The sequence below is a fragment of the Rattus norvegicus genome, chromosome 6 (genome assembly GCF_021556685.1).
Source record: "Rattus norvegicus strain SHRSP/BbbUtx chromosome 6, alternate assembly SHRSP_T2T, whole genome shotgun sequence".
Lineage (NCBI taxonomy): Eukaryota > Metazoa > Chordata > Mammalia > Rodentia > Muridae > Rattus > Rattus norvegicus.
In genome coordinates this window covers 137,966,856-137,986,840 of record NC_141539.1, presented here as the reverse complement: position 1 = coordinate 137,986,840, position 19,985 = coordinate 137,966,856, and positions in this window count along the sequence as shown.

Below are 19,985 nucleotides of genomic sequence, written 5' to 3'. Positions count from 1 at the left end.
CTGGGCATGGCGTTTCATACCTTTAATCCCAGCTCTTGAGAAGCAGAGGCAGGTGAATTTCTGTTCAGGGGGATGGTGCATTTCACACCTCTGCAGTCTCTGGGCTCCTCAGAGTTAGATTGGGATGACAAGGGTCTTTAGGTGCTTGGCCAGAGAGTGACCGGGTGAGGAGGCACTGTGACTACTGCAGGTGACAGATCTGCAAAGGAGAGGACTGTCCAACCTAATTATCAAAGATAATTACATAGTGGACAAGCCAATGAGCAGCCTCGGTAGCTGATATCCCACCAAGCAGAAAGGAGGAACCCATTGGCTAGGCTGAGGCCTACCTGACCTCTAAGATGCTCCCAGCTGGTGATCATGGCTTCTATGAAGCATGGAAAAGGGTTTGGTAAAGTGATATACACACACATAAGTCTATATCATATCTCTCTATAAGAGAGAGAGAGAGAGAGAGAGAGAGAGAGGCAGACAGACAGACAGACAGACAGACAGACAGACAGACAGACAGACACGGGATCTCACTATGTAGCCTTTGCTGGCCTAGAACTTACTATCTAGACCAGGCTAGTCTCGAACTCATGGAGATCCACTTGTCTCTGCCTCCAGAGGGCTGGGATTAAAGGTGTGCACCAACTGTGCCTGGTTACGAAGTGATATTTAAAAGACAAGGAAACAAAGTCTTTGGCTGATGTACACACAAGGCACACTGGGTGGCCTGGAAGAACCTAGTTAGTAATCTGTGAGGAAAATGGGTGCCTAAGTGTGCACTCCTGGTTGGTGCCAATTAAGTAAGCAGGGCCATGTCACCCGATTTCAGATGGCTCGAACCCTCTTCTCCATGGATAGATAGTTCCTGGTACCCAGGGTCCCCTGTGGCCTGAAAATAGTAAGTGGAAAGCTCTGGAATAAACAGCTGAAAACTGGGCTTAGGGAGAGCCGCCAGGGGCCGAAGGCCACTTTGCTTGACACAAAATGAACCCACACAAACCAGAATCAGTCTCCACCAGGTTGAGGTATTGCCTCCATCAGATTGGCCTGTCTCCATCAGATTGGCCTGTGGGGAGGTATGTGGGGTATTTTCTTGATTGAAGGCCCCAGGCCAGTGTGGACACTGTTGCCCCTGGGTAGGTTGTCTTGGGCTGTACAAGAAAGCAGGCTGAGCAACCATGAGGAGAACTCCTCTGTGCTCTCTGCTCCAGTTCCTGCCTCCAAGTTACTGTCTCATCCTGGCCTTCCCTGATGACGAACTACAGTCTGAAAGCCAAATAAAGCCTTTCCTCCCCAAGGCTGGTTTAGTCACCGTCTTACCACTGCACCATCCTTCAGGAGCAGTTTGGAGTGGATACTAAGGACAGGAAGCATAGAGCAGCTAGCAGGTGGCCAGGGTCCACTCAGTAACAGTAACGGAGCACAGGACTTCCTTCTCAGGCAAGGGGTGGATAGAACTACACTACAATTGAGAGCATTGCTTAACTCTCCCAGTGCATGACAAAGCAAGCCAGCTTTTACTTTAAACAGGCAAAAGGCTGGCATATGCATATCCCCAAAGCTGTTACAATCACGCTCACAGCACAGCTTCCTGTGAAGTTATCTGAGCCGGGTGTTGTTGGCTCACACCTGTGATCTCAGCACTCTGGATGCGTAGGCAGGAGGGTAGGCAGGAGGATTGCTGCAAATCCAAGGCCAGCATGAGCTACTTAGTGAATTTCAGGCCCAAACAAACACCCCACCCCCAACCTGGCTCCAAACCATAATAATAAGGGATTTGATCACGGGGCTGACTTCCGTAAGTTTCGTGTGAAGATGAAACCTGAAATGTGGAAAACCACATTCAGACCATTAAAATTATTTTCTTTTTACAAACTACCCACACATAATTTTCTTTTAGTTCCAGGCAACCGACCTGTATAGCAGGGCTTAAGTCATCTAGCAAAAGTAGGGGCACTTGAATCACACAGAGAGCACCATGTCATTGCCTTCAGACAAAGAATAGGGGTACCGATGGCCAAGGAGGGGCCAGAGCTCTGAAGTCCCCAAGTACCACATGGCAGCCTAGAGGTGCTCGTGTGTGTGTGTGTGTGTGTGTGTGTGTGTGTGTGTGTGTCTGTCTGTCTGTCTGTCTGTCTGTCTGTCTGTCCCTGGAACTCTGGAGTCTGCCCCCTCCCACTGTTTGATTTTTTTTTTGGTTTTTTTTTGGGGGGGGGGTTGAACAGCCTGCGGGACTCTGAGACAGTGACACTTTACACTGTGCTGGGCAGTGAAGGATCCCTTTCTCACATCATTCAGCCTATAGAGAGTGAGCTGTGTGTAGCTGTGTAACCTGAAGTCAATCATCCCAACAATCCATGGGCCTGGGAACATAAACATCTCTGGCATGCACAGGCACACAACATGCTCACAGACACACACACATACATATACATATAAACACATATACCCATACACACATACACACATATACACACATACATAGACATACATACACACATACACATGCACACATATACACACACAGATACAGACAAACATAGACACACAGACACACACATATACACATACACACACACAAATCACCATTACCAGTTCTTTTGTCTAGAACTATTATGTTCTTTTAAGATTTTATATGTATGTATGTCTTGCCTGCATGTGTGTCTGTGCACCAAGTGTGTGTCTGCAGAGGCCAGAAGAGGACATTGAAACCCTTGGGACTGAAGTTACAGGTAATTGGGAGCTCCCCTGTGGGTGCTGGGAGTTGAACTCAAGTCCCCCGGAAGAGCAGCCAGTGCTCTTAACCATGGAGTCCCTTCTCCAGCCCTGAATTATTATTTAAAAGTTACACTTATTTATTCAAGTATGCTCTGTCTCACACGCGCGCACACACACACACACACACATAATCACACACACGCGCACGTGCACACACACACGCACACGCACATACAGGCACAACAGTGTACATACACAGTGCCTAAGGAGAAGGTGAGGACAGTTGTCTCCTTCTACTGAGTATGCCCCAGGGATCAAACTCAGGTTGCCAGACTTGGTGGTCACCTTTACCCACCGAGCCACATCACTGCCCCCTTTTATTTTGTTTTGTTTATTTATTGTTTTGAGACAGGGTTTCTCTGTGTGGCTCTGGCTGTCCGGGAACTCTGACCTTGAACTCAGAGATCCCCTGCTTTTGCCTCCTTAGGTTGCGATTAAAGGCATGTGTCACCACTCCCAGCTTCCCCCCCCTTTTTTTTTGGTTCCCCCCCCCCCCCGGAGCTGGGGACCAGGGCCTTGCGCTTCCTAGGCAAGCACTCTACCACTGAGCTAAATCCCCAACCCCTTCCCCCTTTTTTATAATTAGATTTGGGGGGGGTCAGATTTTGGTTAACCCCTAAGTCAACTGCCCACCTGAGTTAGTTTTGTCTGTGACAAACAGCTGCTCGACTGTGACTACCACTGCGTTGAAGATCTGGTTTCCTTCAAACTGACTTCACGCATCATACACTGAGGTCAAAAGAGAGAGTGTGGGATCCCTGGCACGGAAGATGAGCATGCTTGTGAACCACCATGTAGGTGCTGGGAATTGAACCCCGATCCTCTACAAGAGCAGGAAGTGCTCTTCACCACTGAGCCATCGCTCTGTCTCTTCTTCCGTGTCTTGTAAGAAGGTGCAGAAGTGCATGTATGCCTGCCGTCCTCTGTGGGGGCGTCCTGCCCAGCTCTCAGGCCTCCTCAGGCTTCCTCAGGGCCTCACAACTTGTCTCCTGGCCTCCATTTGTGTATTTCTATGACTTTTTTTTTTAATTGGGTACACATAAAAGGACTTTAAAAACTAGAAGACAGTGTGGCGACCAGAGCTGAAGTCCAGAATCAAATGAGTACTTTCCTAGTGGGTTTTAGCCAATGAGAATGGCTAGGAAGGCTTCATTTATGGCACAGGCAGACAATTGTTTCTAGAAACTTGTTCCAGACCCTGTGCAACTTTGTGTGTCAGCCTTGGCTTTTTCCCCCTTAGAAAGAAACACAATTATAAACTACCTGTTAACATCCTCCTGTTCTCAAAATAACAGGTTTCTATGACATTTCGTCATGAGTGTGGAGTCAGTTGGACAGCCAACCCTGTGTCAGGATGTGATCACAGCTGCTGACAGGAGAACACCACTGTTGTCCCTTACAGTCACGGGTCACAATCTCCACCCCTTCACCAGGCCCTGACAACTGATAACTCATTCTTCATCTGCTATGGATTGGTCAAAAGTATCCCCCAAAGCCCCTGGCTTCATCTCTAGCAGGAGGTGAGGGTATAGCTCTGAGCCGCTTGACTCATAGGGCAGCAACTTCACCATGGAGTCAATGAAGAGGTCCTAACGGGAGGAGCCATCAGGAGCTGGGGCTTGGCTGGAGGACGTGAGTCACAGGGGTGTGCATCTTAGAGACCTTCCCGCCCCCTCGGCTTCCTGGCTGACACGAGAGAGAAGTGGTTTTCCTCTGCCACATGTCCTTGCTTTGTCACAGCTTAAAAGCAACGGAACCATGACTGGGTCGAAACCTCAGGAGTCCTGAGCCAGATTCTTTCTAAAAGTCACAGCGACAGAAAGCTGACTGACTGCTTCTATAATCTTGTCACTTTAGAGATACGTTGAATTATATAGTAAATAACCTTTGAGGCTGGCTCTCTTCCTCGAGTCATTAATAATCACACAGATTACTGCACACGTGGACAGCATGTCCCTTCCCTGCTCCTGAGTATTACGCCATTATGTGGACTAACCGAGGTTTGTTCAGCTATTAAAGGGCATGAATTATTTCCTCTTGCAGACAATTACCAATAAAGCACCTGTCTATTAGACTGTGCACATGTCTGTGAGAAGGTATTTTCTCACTGCTCTGGAACAAATGTCCAAGAGTGTAAACACTGTAGGCTGAGTGTATTTTATACGTTTTTCTTTAAATTAGTAAACTTTATTTTGGGGATACTTTTAGGTTTACAATAAAATCAGGCTGAAGTAGAGGTTCCCAGGGACCTGTATCTTCTGTATCTTCTCCCCAGGGAGCCCCTATTTAACCCTTTGTGCTGAGCCCCCAGAAGTCACTGATCTTGGGGATGTTTTCTGTCTTTGTCAGAATATCCTAGTGTTGGGATCACACAGGGTCTAGTCTCTTCAGACTGTCTGGCTACGTAGTCACATACGTTTCAGTTCCTCCATGTTTTCCAGGAATAATGTCTCATTTCTTCCTGCTAAGGAGTAGTGGTCTACCCCCTGGATGGACTACACCTATTCTCCCATTACTCTTTAAGAATACCCCAGTTGCTTCCGGGTTCCAGTAATTATAAACCCAGCGGCTACAAACATTGACATCCCCCGGGTTTCACTAAACAGCAGTGATGGGAGCCCAGCATCCTTCTGCTTGCTGTCTGCAATCTGTCCTCTTCATCAAGGCGTCTGTCCAGATCTTTGGACAGTTTCTTTCTCGCTCACCGTTTTTGCTGAGTGTGGGAGTCCTTTTCAGGTAACTGCTTTACCGGGCACGGCTTCTGCAGGCACCCTCCTGCAGTCGGCCTCGTCTCCCCACACTCTGGGCGTTGTGAGCAGGAGGCTCAGAGTTGAAGGAAGGTGTTTTTCTTAGCAGTGTGAGTGGGAGTGGCCCTTGTAGGCTCATAGGTTTGAAGACTTGGTCTTCAGTTGGTGGAACAGTTTGGAGAGGATTAGGAGGTGTGTCCTAGGTTTCCAGGCTTCAAAAGACTCACGCCACTCCCCGTGGACTTCTCTCTGCCTCCTACTTACAGATCAGGATGTGACCCTTCAGTTGTTCCTGCGGGGCCTTTGCTCCGTCATCATGGACTCTGATGCCAGTTAAATGCTTCCCTCCATAAGCTGTGTTAGTTGCGGAGTTTTGTCACGGCAATAGAAACGTGACTACGACAGCACTTGTCCTGACTGGCGTTTTCTGAGCTTCTTGATGGCGTGGCTTGCTGTTTGACATGGTTAGGGAGGACACTTGGTTGCTGGTGCATTGACATTTCCTCTGCTCCCTTCTTTATCCCTCTGTTCTGTATCTCATGAGTGAGTGTTACCCTTTGGGAGTGGTTAAAGTTCCTGGATGAACTGTTTTATTGAGTTCTTTTCCTCTCCCCCCTCCTCCCTTCTCCCCTCTCCCTCCACCTCCCTGCCCCTCCCTGCCCACCCCCCCGTGTGTGTGTGTGGGTGTGTGTGTGTGTGTGTGTGTGTAGGTGTGGGCACAAATTCGAACACCATGGTGTGTGTGAGGAAGTCAGAGGACAGCTTGTGGAAATCATTTTCTTATCTCTACTTTGTGAGTCCCAAGGATGGAACTTAGGTCATCAGAATTGGGGGTGAGCTCCTTCATTCAGCCATATCATGGGACCTCTCCCTCCCCTCCCCTCCCCTCCCCTCCCCTCCCCTCTCTTTTTTTTTTTTTTTTTTTTTGGTTCTTTTTTTCGGAGCTGGGGACCGAACCCAGGGCCTTGTGCTTCCTAGGTAAGCGCTCTACCACTGAGCTAAATCCCCAGCCCCTCCTCCCCTCTCTTATCTTTGCTTCTCTTCCCCTTTCCCTCCTCCAGCACCGCCCCCCATCCTGCTGTATAGCCCTGGCTTGCCAGACCTCTGGATTCCCCCACCTCAGTGTTTCAAGCACTAGGATATCTGGCACCGCCAAACACAGTTCTCAGTTCCTACTGTCACGACCCTGAGCTCAGAGAGCCTTTCCTCAGCTGTGCGCAGTTACGGCACAGCCGGTCACGGGTACTCACTCTTCCTTGGGTGGCTTGGGTCTTGGTGCTCCTTTGGACCCTTTCCTAGGACTCTACACTCTCATTGACCACTGGGCTCATTCCCTAATGGAGAGAACCTTAGCATGTGTGTCCCAGCTGGGTTCCAACCGCAGGAGCTCCTGTCGGATTCTCCCCGGCCTCTGTCCTCCTTGGCTCTCAGGCTGCCTCTGCCTCTGCGGGACTTCATGCAAGAGAACCGCAGTTAGCAAGCCATCGGTGCTTGTGGCGGTGACACATGGCACATGTCCTGCTGCCCAGCAAGTGGCCTTGGCCTTGGTGAACATCACTTTAGCCTATTATCCTGGATTGGGCGTGGGATCGGGTACTTTTCTGATTGGCAGCTCTTCCTGAGGGCAGATTCTCAGGAAGGCTCAACGCTCTGGACGTCCCTCTCCCCAGGGGGTCTCGGATGTGATGATCCCCAGCCCCTAGCATTACAAGTTATGCTAACCTGGTGAATCTCAGATGACAAAAGTTCATGAAAGAGGGGTATCCTCCTGACAGGCTCCAGGAGAGTCCTGGCTGAGAAGCCACCAACAACTTGCTTCCCACTCCCACATTCTGAAGCCTCTGCTCTGTGGAGTCCTGACGTTCAGGGTTCCTCTCTCCAGCTCCAGGACAGTGTTTTTGCTTCTTCCTGGTCAGTGCCTTGCTGCTGGTGGAGGAAGTTCCTGTTTGGCTTATGAGAAGTGTCTGGTTGGTTTCCTGAGTGGCTGCAGCCCCTGCTCAGATCTGGTGTTCTGCACAGATCAACTTCTGAGCTGGCACTGTTGTAACAAGCCTAGTCTTCTGAGCTGCCAGCGAGCTTTGGTCCTCCCTTCTTCGCTCAGGCTCTGTGGCTTTCCCACAAGCAGTGCAGTCATTGTCGTCAGTTTTGAAATCAGCTCACTCATTTCCAATTATAAAGTAGCACTCGGGGTTGGGGATTTAGCTCAGTGGTAGAGCGCTTGCCTAGCAAGCGCAAGGCCCTGAGTTCGGTCCTCAGCTCCGGAAAAAAAAAAAAAAGTAGCACTCGCTCATCTGGGGAAAGCTGCTAATGGACAGAAAAGTACAGAGACTGGGTTTGGGGGCAGGAATCTCATCCCACTGTGCAGAAGCAAGAGCAGTCCCCCATGCATGGTCCTCTGTCCTCCTTACGTGCTGTTTGTCACCATGCAAGGCTACACGACGTAGGTCATACAGTCTCATCCTTCGTCACGCTCAGCTCACACTTTGTGGTTTTCCACTGACAGGCAGAGGACGTCTGTCACACTCATCCTGGGCATGTTGAGTCTCCTGCTGCTACTGGCATAGGATCTCTCCCTGATGCCACCTCTTTCCCTGCCATTGACCCCTTCTCCCCCCACTAACCTTGTGTTCTGCAGCCTTGCTGGCGTCTCTTGCTTGTCTCTGCTTTTGAGAAACAGCCCGAGCCTCGTTGGTGGAGGTGAAGATTGAGTCATCTGGCCAATTTGCTGTTTAAATTCCTAGACATTAAATTGCTGGGTTTTCAGGTCACAAAGCATTTAGAATCCGTGCTGCCAAGTCTCCTCCAAAACTGCTTTTTGATTTATACACAGGAGAACCCGGCTCTTACGCCAACCAGTTGGAGCCTGTCACAGGGGAGTTGGGAGATGATAGAATCCTCCTCCCGCACCCCCACCCCAGCAGCCCTGGGCATCAGCAGGGCTGGGAAGTGCCAGGAGAGAGTCCGTCTATGCACGGCCTGAGTGTAGCAGGTAGTAGGCGGGCACAAGAGCACCAGGATTGTCTGACCAAGAGCTTCCCACCTGTGGAGGGATGGAAAGAAAGGAGGACCACGGACTCCCACCCTGCTCACACTGCTGGCCTGCCCAGCTAGGTGGCCTTTGGTTCTGTCAAGACGAACCATGCGAAACTGCTTTTTTTTTCCCCCCTCAGTCTGAATAGCCATACAGTGGTAATTCTGTGTGACTCCTTCTACTTAGGAATAGCTGGAGTTCAGTCAGACTAGTCTGGGATGACCCAGTTCCCCTCAGCCCCTAGGGGTACAAGAGAGAAAGAGGTTGGCCCACCATTTAGAAGTTCACCACGGCTGAGGAATCAGCCTGGCCCTGCCTTCAGGATGTCTATTCTGATTTGATGATATCACTCCCTCCTCCTCCTCCTCCTCTTCTTCCTCCTCCTTCTCCTCCTCCTCTTCTCCCTCCTCCTCCTCTTCCCCCTTCTCCTTCTCCTCCTCCTTCTCCTCCTCCTCCTCCTCTTCCTCCTCCTTCTCTTCCTCCTCCTCTTCCTCCTCTTCCTCCTCATCCTTCTCCTCCTCTTCATCCTCCTCCTCTTCATCCTCCTCCTCTTCATCCTCCTCCTCTTCATCCTCCTCCTCTTCCTCTTCCTCCTCCTCCTCCTCCTCTTCCTCCTCTTCCTCCTCCTCTTCCTCCCCCTCCCCCTCTTCCTTCTCTTCCTCCTCCTCCTCCTCTTCCTCTGCCCCTACCCTCACCTTCTCACCTCCTCCAGAAATAATAACATTCTCCAGTGACTCTCCACTCTAAGACAAGTCCTGCAGGAGTCCTGTGTTAGCCTGAGGATCTTATCTCTGCTCTCCCTAGCTCCTGGAGCTTCTGGCACAGCCTGACCCAGGCCATGTAAAGGCGGCTCCATCCCATTCTTCACTCCCCACCCTCCCTGGCTATAGCCAAGGAGCCTCCAGGCTTGATGTTCCTTCCTGTTGGCTTCCCTTTGTCTGCTACCATGGTCCAAAACTGTAGAGCCAGGCTGGGTTTGCGTGCTCTGCCCAGACGAGAAGTGGGCCCAGACTCCGGCCCAGACTCACAAAACTTACTCTCACACACATGCGAAAGAGTAACTGTCCAACGTAGCTTGTCAGCTCTGTTTGTGTCAGAGCAACAGGGGGTTTCCCAGAGCTTCACTCAGCTCTGCTGTTAAGTTTATGTGTAGGGCCCCCGCCCCTGCTGCCAACCATAGCCTGTTTTAAAAGAGTGACGTAAGGTTCTTGCTTGGCAGCAAGCGCTTGAGCTCTGAGTATTGATTGCTGTGGAGAAGTCTGTGATCAGGTGTCCTCCCTCCTCTGCCTGTATGGCTCCCAGGTTGACTCCAGAACTGTCTCTGCTCAGCCTGCACAACTTTCTATTCAGTCACCTGCACCCAGTGTCTGGGAATCTGCAAGTTACACCTAAGCGCTCCTCACCACACAGTCCCTGTTCCCTGTTTTCCCAGCTGCAGCAGCCACCAAGCCTACAGTCCACCACCACCATCCAGCCCAGCAGGACCAGCTGGAGCTCCCCTCTTTCCCCCTCGCCTCCCCGCCCCCCTGCTAGATCCAGCCTCGCAGGCCCCCACTCCATTCTCAACTCTTCCCTGGCATCCCAGCGGTGCCTGGATGCTCAAGAGCCTGAGAACCTGACAGCCCCAGCCTCCTTGCAGGCCTGGGGACCCCTGAGCCAGCTCCAGCTGTCCGGTGCCTCAGACTGTGCTCCCCCTCCACCCCCCATGCCAGTAGTGTCCCACGGCTTCTTAAACCTCAACACCCGCCCAGCAGTGGCATGGGGTAAGCATGGTCAAACCTCCCTAGTCCAACGTCCCCTAGTAGCCCAAGCCCCGTGGCGGAGCGGACACAGGATCCCACATTAATCCTATAGCAACAGTTGAAAGTCCCTGGGCAGCATGTCCAGGCCTCCTGAGTTCTCTAACCCCTCAGAACCAGCCAATACTGATTCCCCTGCACCAGGCTGAGCAGGAAGGAGCACGGCTGTAGATTGTATAGAACAGAATCCAGCTGCTGCAGCGGTCGGTTACCTTCACGATGCCTTTTACTGGGGAGCAGGCAGACCCAAGTCCAGGATGGCTCCCATAGAGAGGTGGGTGACGTTTTTGGTGGGTGGGGTGGGGAGATGTTTATGGAATAGGGTGAGTTCCCTCGGACTGGAGTTACTGTGGCTCTAACTTCCTGCTGCAGGCCCAGCAGTTGGGAGTTTTCATTAACTTACCCAGACCAAAAGGGGAAGAGAGGGACCAGATGTGGTCAGAGACTTGGGAAGCGGAGTCAGACTCTATTCCGCTTGGGAGTGGCTCTCATCAATAGACTTACGTGTACGTTACAGCCTCAATACCCCATAGCATGATGCAAACAGTCCCCAAAACAAGTGCCGGGAGTTAAAGAGTCTCAATCAACTGTTAGTGGCCACATTGCCATGTCACTGAATACAGCCTCACCTTGGCATGGTAGTTGAGCATATTTGCCTGAGCATTCGGCAAGGCTTGGCTCGGCGCTGCTATCTGCAGGCCTGGCTGGCCCTTGTGACCTTAAGTGGGATGACTGTGATGGTTTGTATGTGCTTGAGTCAGGGAGTGGCCCTATTAGGAAGTGTGGCCTTGTTAGAGTAGGTGTGTCACTGTGGGTGTGGGCTTTAAGACCTTCATCCTAGCTGCCTGGCAGCTCACTTCTGCCTTCAGATGAAGATGTAGAACTTTCAGCTCCTGCTGCACCACATCTGCCTGGATGCTGCCCTGCTCCCACCCTGATGATAATGGACTAAACCTCTGAACCTGTGAGCCAGCCCCAATTAAATGTTGTCCTTATAAGAGTTGCCTTGTACACAGGGACAGACCCGTGGCTCCAGCTGCATATGTAGCAGAGGATGGCCTTGTTGGGCACCACTGGGAGGAGAAGCCCTTGGTTTTGCCAAGGCTGGACGCCCCCAGTGCAGGGAAATGTGTACATAGCGGGGGAGGCAGGAATGGGGGGGTGGTTTGGGAGGGGGAACACCCTTATAGAAGAAGGGGAGAGGGATGGGATAGTGGGTTTGTGGACAGGAAACTGGGGAAAGGGGTAACATTTGAAATGTAAATAAAAAATATCCAAAAAGAAAAAAAAGAGTTGCCTTGGTCATAGTGACTGTTCACAACAGTAAAACCCTCACTAAGACAATGACTGCACCTCAATTCAGGAAGTTGGTTGGCCTTGAGCTAGGTGCCAGGTAGGCCTTAACCACCCACCAGGTGATTGCCTTGAATTTGTTCTTGTGAACTGACCAAGGTAAGGAGAGGGAAGCGTTAAGGGTTATTAGGCAGTTCTTTATCCCTCCCTCTCGTCCTCTCTCTTCTGCTTCTTCCCTTGTTTACCTCCTCAGTTTTTCTGAAGTATGTTTCACATACTGTAAAATCAATTTGTTTTAGACGTCCAATTAAATTACCTTTCACACATTGAGGGTTGTACCCGGTAACAACCGTCTGACCTCAGATCATCTCCACAAGTCAGAGGCAAATGCCTGCTCATGGGCCATCACTCCTGTGTCCACTTTCAGATCCAGAAGCACCAAACAGCTTTCCTGTCTCCGATGTGCCTTTTTTGGGCATTTTGTATAAATGGAATCATTGTCTTTTCTATTTCATTTGGCATAATGATATGCAGACCAGGACCAGAACCTTGTCGGATGCCTCTGTGGGGTGGGCCAGACGTTGTCTGTCACCAGGAGAAACACTCTTGAGGACTTTCCAGTTTCGGTGATCATTGGTAACACAGTTATGAACGTTCACGAACAAGACTATGCAGGCCTAGACGTTTCATCCCTCCTGTCTCAACATCTAGGAGTGCAACTGCTGGGTCCTGTGGGGAATCTGTGTTTCACATCGGAAGGATCTGCAAATGGCTTCAGAGTATCTTCTGTGCCATGGCTTCCTCTCCAGCAGCACACGAGCCTCTGTACGGCCTCCCTAGTCCTCGCTGTCGTCTTCTTCCCAAAGCCACTCCCCCGTGCGTGATGCGGCATCTCCTGCTTTGATTTGAATTTCTCTACCAATGCAGCCATTTAAAAGTATCTGCCTGTGTGTTCAAGTCTCACTAAGTCGCCCTGGCTGGTCTAGAATCTCTCTGTAGACCAGGCTGGCCTTGAACTTACAGAGATCCACCTGCCTCTGCCTCCCAAGTGCTTAGCCATTTGGAAGCAGGATTATTTATTTTTATCTGATACATACGAATGTTTGCCTAATGTATGTGTCTGTACAGTGTGAGTGTGTGTGTGTGTGTGTGTGTGTGTGTGTGTGTGCACGCGCCTGCCTGAGAGTGTAGGTGCCCAAGGAGGCCAGAAGAGGATGTTGGATCCCCTCAAACTGGGATTATACATGGGTGTGAATGTAGGCACTGAGGACTGAACTCAGATCCTCTGCAAGAACAGTATGTACTGTGCTCAGCTGCCTCTCCATCTCCTGGCCTTTTATTTTTAGCATTGAGTTCTACATTTTGTGTGTTGGCATTCTTCAGTGAAAACCAACTGACCATACATGTGAAGGATTATTTCCAGACTCTCAGTTCTATTCCATTGATCTGTATGTCTATTTGGGGTGTGTGTGTGTGTGTGTGTGTGTGTGTGTGTGTGTGTGTGTGCTCGTGTACACGTTTGCACATGCATATGGAGGCCAGAGTAAGACATTTCATGTCTTCCTCGATTGCTCTCCACTTACAGTTTAACACAATGTCTCTAATTGAACTGGGAGCTCTCGGGTAGGCTAAGCTAATAGCCGTTGAGCTGGGACCCACTTGCCTCTCACTGTTGGGATGGCGGTTGCATGCTGCCGTGCCTAGACTTTTACATGGGTGCTTGCTATCCAAACTCAGGTGTTCACGCCTGCGTGGTGGCACTTCACCAGCGGAGCCATCCCCCCAGCCCCTCTGTAGTACGTTTTAAAGTCAAGAGCTGTTTTATTTTTCCTTTTGAGTGTCTGGGCACTTTCAGATGAATTTTAGGATCAATTGCTAATTTCTGTAGGAAACAAATGAATAAAAAAGCCAGCTGGGGTTGAGCAGTGCGGATGAGCTGGGACTGTTGTGATGCACTGCCAGTGAGCTGTGGCTGCTGTGATGCAGTGCAGATGAGCTGTGGCTGCTGTGATGCAGTGCAGATGAGCTGTGGCTGCTGTGATGCAGTGCAGATGAGTTGTGGCTGCTGTGATGCAATGCAGATGAGCTATGGCTGCTGTGATGCAGTGCACATGAGCTGTGGTTGCTGTGATGCACTGCCAATGAGCTGTGGCTGCTGTGATGCAATGCAGATGAGCTGTGGTTGCTGTGCTGTAGTGCAGATGAGCTGTGGCTGCTGTGATGCAGTGCACATTAGCTGTGGCTGCTGTGATGCAGTGCAGATGAGCTGTGGCTGCTGTGATGCAGTGCAGATGAGCTGTGGCTGCTGTGATGCAGTGCACATTAGCTGTGGCTGCTGTGATGCAGTGCAGATGAGCTGTGGCTGCTGTGTTGCAGTGCAGATGAGCTGTGGCTGCTGTGATGCAGTGCAGATGAGCTGTGGCTGCTGTGATGCAGTGCAGATGAGCTGGGGCTGCTGTGATGCAGTGCAGATGAGCTGTGGCTGCTGTGATGCAGTGCAGATGAGCTGTGGTTGCTGTGATGCAGTGCACATGAGCTGTGGCTGCTGTGATGCAGTGCACATTAGCTGTGGCTGCTGTGATGCAGTGCAGATGAGCTGTGGCTGCTGTGATGCGGTGCACATGAGCTGTGGCTGCTGTGATGCAGTGCACATGAGCTGTGGCTGCTGTGATGCAGTGCAGATGAGCTGAGGTTGCTGTGATGCAGTGCAGATGAGCTGAGGTTGCTGTGATGCAGTGCAGATGGATGTGGGGGTTCTTCCCACTTCGCCAGTATGGAGCTGTCAATCGATGAACATCAGGTCCCTTTCCACTCAGTCTCCTTTGCCTCTGCTGAATGACAAAACCTTTCCTGGGAAGACACCAAGCACACTCTACTCACCCCAGATCAGGAACCATGACAGATCAAATTACAGATACAACCAAAGCCTAAACTGGTGAACCATGAGTTTTATTGGGGTTACTTTCAGGAGTATGGGTTAGGGGTCACTTACAGGAGCAGAAATGACACAGTTGCATCACCAAAGGCCACCCCAGTAAGGGTGAAGATTCACAAAGCTGGGAACATGAAGCACACTGCACAGCCTGAAGGCTGTTCAACAGGTTGAAGAGTAAACTTTCCAGGAGCCTCCACTGATTGAAACATTTTCCAGGCAGCTTCGCTAGTTTCTGCTTCCCAGGACTGAGTCTGAATCTTCTGAGCTTCTAGGTTTGTCTGAGTCTTTACTTCTAGTCTGAATGGGACCCTCAGCTTTTCTTGGTTACTCTAGCAAGGTAGTCCCTAGTGAATCTGGTCAGTTTCAGGGACTTCCTGAAGCTATTAGTATTGTTTGCCTTCCAGCTTTAGGAGCTTCCTGCAGGAACACAACAGCAGCCCCTTCCATCAACATGTAACTTTCTGTGTGTGTTTCTGTTTAAAGTGCCCAGGCACCACTGAATTTTGTTATGAAATTCTGGGGTACATACACTGGATTCAAGAAGTGAGGCACTTGGGGCTGGGGATTTAGCTCAGTGGTAGAGCGCTTACCTAGGAAGCACAAGGCCCTGGGTTCGGTCCCCAGCTCCGAAAAAAAGAACCAAAAAAAAAAAAAAAAAGAAGTGAGGCACTGGGCTGCACCTGAGAGTGGGAGACAATGCAAACGCACATTATGTAAAGAGGGTCTGGGTGTGATAAGATCGTACCTGTCTCTGAAACCTTAGCGCAGACAGGAACGGTGATTGAGGGCCTCGGCCTTCCAATGCTCAAGGGTTCACCCGAGGCTCACTGTTGGCTCTGCTGTCAGAATGTTTATGGGGTCTGATTGGTTCTTGTTGGCCAGGTGCCTAGCTTTAGCTCTGGAGTGCCTCGGGCTTCTGTCTGGGGCTGGCTGTTGCTTGTTCACGTGCCTCCATCCCCTGGGAGCACCAAAGCAGCAGCTGCCTCGCCATCCTTCGAATGTGTCTTTTTCACAAGACTGGTCACAAGACTGGTTCCCATTCATGGGTGGTGAAATGGCTTGTGATTAGCCATTTCTGAGGGACAGCCAAGGCCCTTTTCTTGTAGAAAGAGCACGGTGCTCTTCTTTTTCTGCCCCCTCCTATCCACACTCCCGAGCCCGTCTTAGCCTGGACCCTATGCCCTATGTGGAAGTCACAGGATGCTGGGAGGCCAGCTGTTAGACCCTAGGGAAGCCTAAGTCCTTCAATGTGCAGAGCCAGAAGTGGCTAGGTTCCAGCTGGTTTTGGTTGCAGATGACAGCTCTCCTGGAACCTACAGCCTACAATGGTGAGACAGTGACCTAAACGATCAAACCGATCATCTAGTGTACCTGACACACAAAGAGAACCCAGGTCAGTGGCACTTGGAGCCAGGGTGAGGATTGGCTGACTGTGGGTGGGGGTGGGGGTCCTATAGTCACTGCAGCTCAAGGCTGCTGAGCTCCTGGGCATATGCAGGAAGGATGCAGGGTTGATGCAGATGGAATCCCACACACACCCCTTCCCTAGTTCCCAGGAGAGTTGGAGTATTGGTTGGCAGAGAAGGATTCCAGAATTTTTTCTGTGTGTGTGTGTGTGTGTGTGTGTGTGTGTGAGAGAGAGAGAGAGAGAGAGAGAGAGAGACAGAGAGAGACAGAGAGAGAGAGAGAGACAGAGAGAGACAGAGAGAGAGAGAGAGAGACAGAGAGAGAGACAGAGAGAGACAGAGAGACAGAGAGACAGAGAGAGACAGAGAGACAGAGAGAGACAGACAGAGACAGAGACAGAGAGAGACAGACAGAGAGACAGAGAGACAGAGAGAGACAGAGAGACAGAGAGAGAGACAGAGAGAGACAGAGAGACAGAGAGAGACAGACAGAGAGAGAGACAGAGACAGAGACAGACTGAGAGAGACAGAGAGAGACAGAGAGAGATACAGAGAGACAGAGAGACAGAGAGAGACAGAGACAGAGAGAGAGACAGAGAGAGACAGAGAGAGAGACAGAGAGAGACAGACAGAGAGAGACAGAGACAGAGAGAGACAGAGACAGAGAGAGACAGACAGAGAGACAGAGAGAGACAGAGAGGGAGGTGCCCTTCTCCCCAGCCCCCAGCCTGCCCTGGCTTGTCAGGCGACCTCACCCTGACCTCACCTGATGCAGTTACCCTGCAAGCAGGTGCTGATGCTCCTCACACTTCCTCACTGCCACCCTCACTGCTTGCAAACCTGCAATTAGCATCAGATCCCAGCACGTCCCAGAGGGATAAGTACAAACCTAGTTTGGGAAAAGAAGGCTTCCACATCAAACGCTTTGCACGGCTTGCCATTTATAGGGCTAGAAGATGGGGCTGCGTGGGAGGGAAGACAGGGCGCGTGGGCCCGGGGTCTCTCTCTCTCGCTCCCCTCCCCACACCCCGTGTTGCTAGCTGGAGTTAGCAGAGGAGGTGTTGCCTCCCTTCTTCTTGGTTGCCAGGGACCTCCAGAGCTGAGACTGAGTTGCTGGGGATACTATAGAATATTGGAGAAGGACGCTCCAACCAGAGAAGAGGAGTCATCACCCCTACTATGCTCCAAGAGGATGCCAGAGACACTGAGGGACAAGGGAACACTTGACATTCTGACACCTAGGTAGCTGTCCCTCAGGTGTGGGTAGCTGTCCCTCCAATGGGGGCAAATAGGAGTTGCCAGAGCTTGGGTGTGGTCTTTTCCCAAAAGGTTCATGGATTGAGAGATTGGTACTCAGTGGCCATGTTAAGAGGTAGTGGTACCTTTAAGATGTGGGGCTCAGTGGGAGGTCCTTAGTTCATTTGGGGTATGCCCCCATGAAGGGATTGTCTCAGTTATTTTTTTCTCTTTCTTTCTTTCTTTCTTTCTTTCTTTCTTTCTTTCTTTCTTTCTTTCTTTCTTTCCCGGAGCTGAGGACCGAACCCAGGGCCTTGCGCTTTTGAGGCAAGCGCTCTACCACTGAGCTAAATCCCCAACCCCTTGTCTCAGTTCTTTTTTTTTTTTTTTGGTTCTTTTTTTCGGAGCTGGGGACCGAACCCAGGGCCTTGCGCTTCCTAGGTACCTTGTCTCAGTTCTTGTAGGGCTCTTTATCTCTCTGGCTCTCTGTCTGTGATCTCCTCTCCAGCCCCATCCCACCTCCCACTGCTCCCATGGCATACAAAGCACACCGTGACATGAACCAAGCAAACCCTCGCCACAGTCCATGAGACTGCCTAGCCCTGGACTTTTTGTTTCTGTCCTAGCTTCATTTCTGTTGCTGTGATAAAAATAACCCAGGAGAGAGATTATTCATTCAACATATAACCCCTCGTTACAGCCTACGGTCACAGGGAAGTCAAGGCCGTTCGTCACATCGGCAGTCAAGGGTCAAGAGATGCGAGCTCTCTTCAGTAGGTAGCTCACCTCACCTTTTCCACTGTTGTATAACCCACATCCAAACCAGGAATGGTGCTACCTGCTTTCAGGCTGATTCTTCCTGTAGCAACTTACACAGTCAAGACAATTCCCGTGAACCTGGTCTAGACACCCGGCACTGAGACTCTCTTCCCAGGTGATTGGAGATCTTGTCATTCTGACAATTAAAACCAGCCGTCTAAGGAGACTAGACGGATGGCTCAGCAGTCAACATTGGCTGCTCTTCCTTAGGGCTCAGGTGTGAGTCCCGGGACCCACAAGTCTCACAACTGTAACTCCAGTTCCAGGAGATCTAACCTCTCTTCAGGCCTTCGTAGGCACCAGGCACACACATGGTGAACAGGCGTACATCATACATACCAGTCAACAAAACACCCATACGCATGAATAAATTAATTTTAAAAATTTAAACAACAAATTTATTTAGAAATCAAACCAAACAAACAAAAACTAACCATAGCCTCTAGGACTGTGAGCTAAGTAAACCTTTTTTTCTTTCTAAAGCATTCAGCCTCAGGGGCTGGGTTATCATCACGGACATTGGACTAATACAGATGGGATGCTGGTACCAAAGTAGACAATGGTGATACTGGGCAGCTTTTTAAAGGTCAGATAGTAGAGATAAAAGAAAAACGCATGGATCTGAAGAGGAAAAAAATGACTAGAATTCTGTTAAACAGATCTAAGAGCTAGTTCTTTGGAACAAAAATCAAAATAGGGAAATAGAAAAACCCAAGGAAAGAAAGAGAAACGTTAAAACACATGCACAAAAGAAGAAAATAATCACAGGGAGGAGAGAGAGAGAGACAGAGAGACAGAGAGACAGAGAGACAGAGAGACAGAGACAGGCACAGAGAGAGAGAGAAGGAGAGAGAAAAGGTTAATTGAAAGAGAACATTTTGAATGTCAACCAAATAAATAAAGCCTGGTTCAAACAGATGATCTTCTAGAAACATGTTATAATTAAAAAATCATAATTATATTACAACAGATGCCTGAAGATACCTAAAAATTTAAGCATACCAATTAAGGAGGCCAGTTGCCGAGAGCAATCCCAGAGCTTGTCAGACCCAGACAATTTCACATGAATGTTGCATATTTTTATGATTGACTTTTATTTTAAAATTGTGCACGTGTGTGTGCATGCTCATGTGTGTTCATGTGTGTGTGTTCATGTGTGTGTGTGCTCATGTGTGTGTGTTCATGTGTGTGTGTGTTCATGTGTGTGTGCTCATGTGTGTGTGTGTGCTCATATGTGTATGCTCGTGTATGTGTGTGTGTTCATGTGTGTGTGTGCTCATGTGTGTGTGTGTGTTCATGTGTGGGAGTGTGCCTGAGAGCGTAGGCACCCAAGGAGGCCAGAAGAGCACATTGGATGCCTCTGAAGCTAGAATTACAGGTGGTCATGAGCCATCTGTCATGGGCGATAGAAATGGGCTTGCATCCTTAATGAGAACAGAAACCAGCTCATAAGCACTGAGCTGTCTTTCCAGCTTCCAGAATACTGTACATTTTAAAGTGTCTAACCTTGTCACAACATGAAGCATTGCTGTCCGGAATACACAATAGTAAGGAGTTCTGCATGTTTTAAGGTTTGTTTGTTTATGCGGGGTCTCTACATTGCCCTGGCTGCCCTGGAACTCACTATGCAGACCAGGTTGGCTTTGAACTCACAGAGTTCATCTTCCTCTGTCTCCACAGTGCCTTGGTTAAAGGCGTGTGCCATCACACTCCGGTTTAAAAGTATTTCTCGATAAAAGTTGAGCAAAACTTTTAAAGTGCAGAACAATATCGTAAAATTTTGCACTGATTAACTTCAGTGTGGAGGTATAAGCAGGGTCAAGCAACGTGTGAGAGAAAACTCACTCCCGAGAGTGTGGGCTGGGAACATCTCTCGAAATCTGCTAAGAGAAAATGCGCTTAAAGGGATGTTTGAAAACCTCACATAAATGTCGGATGTGTTGTTTCATT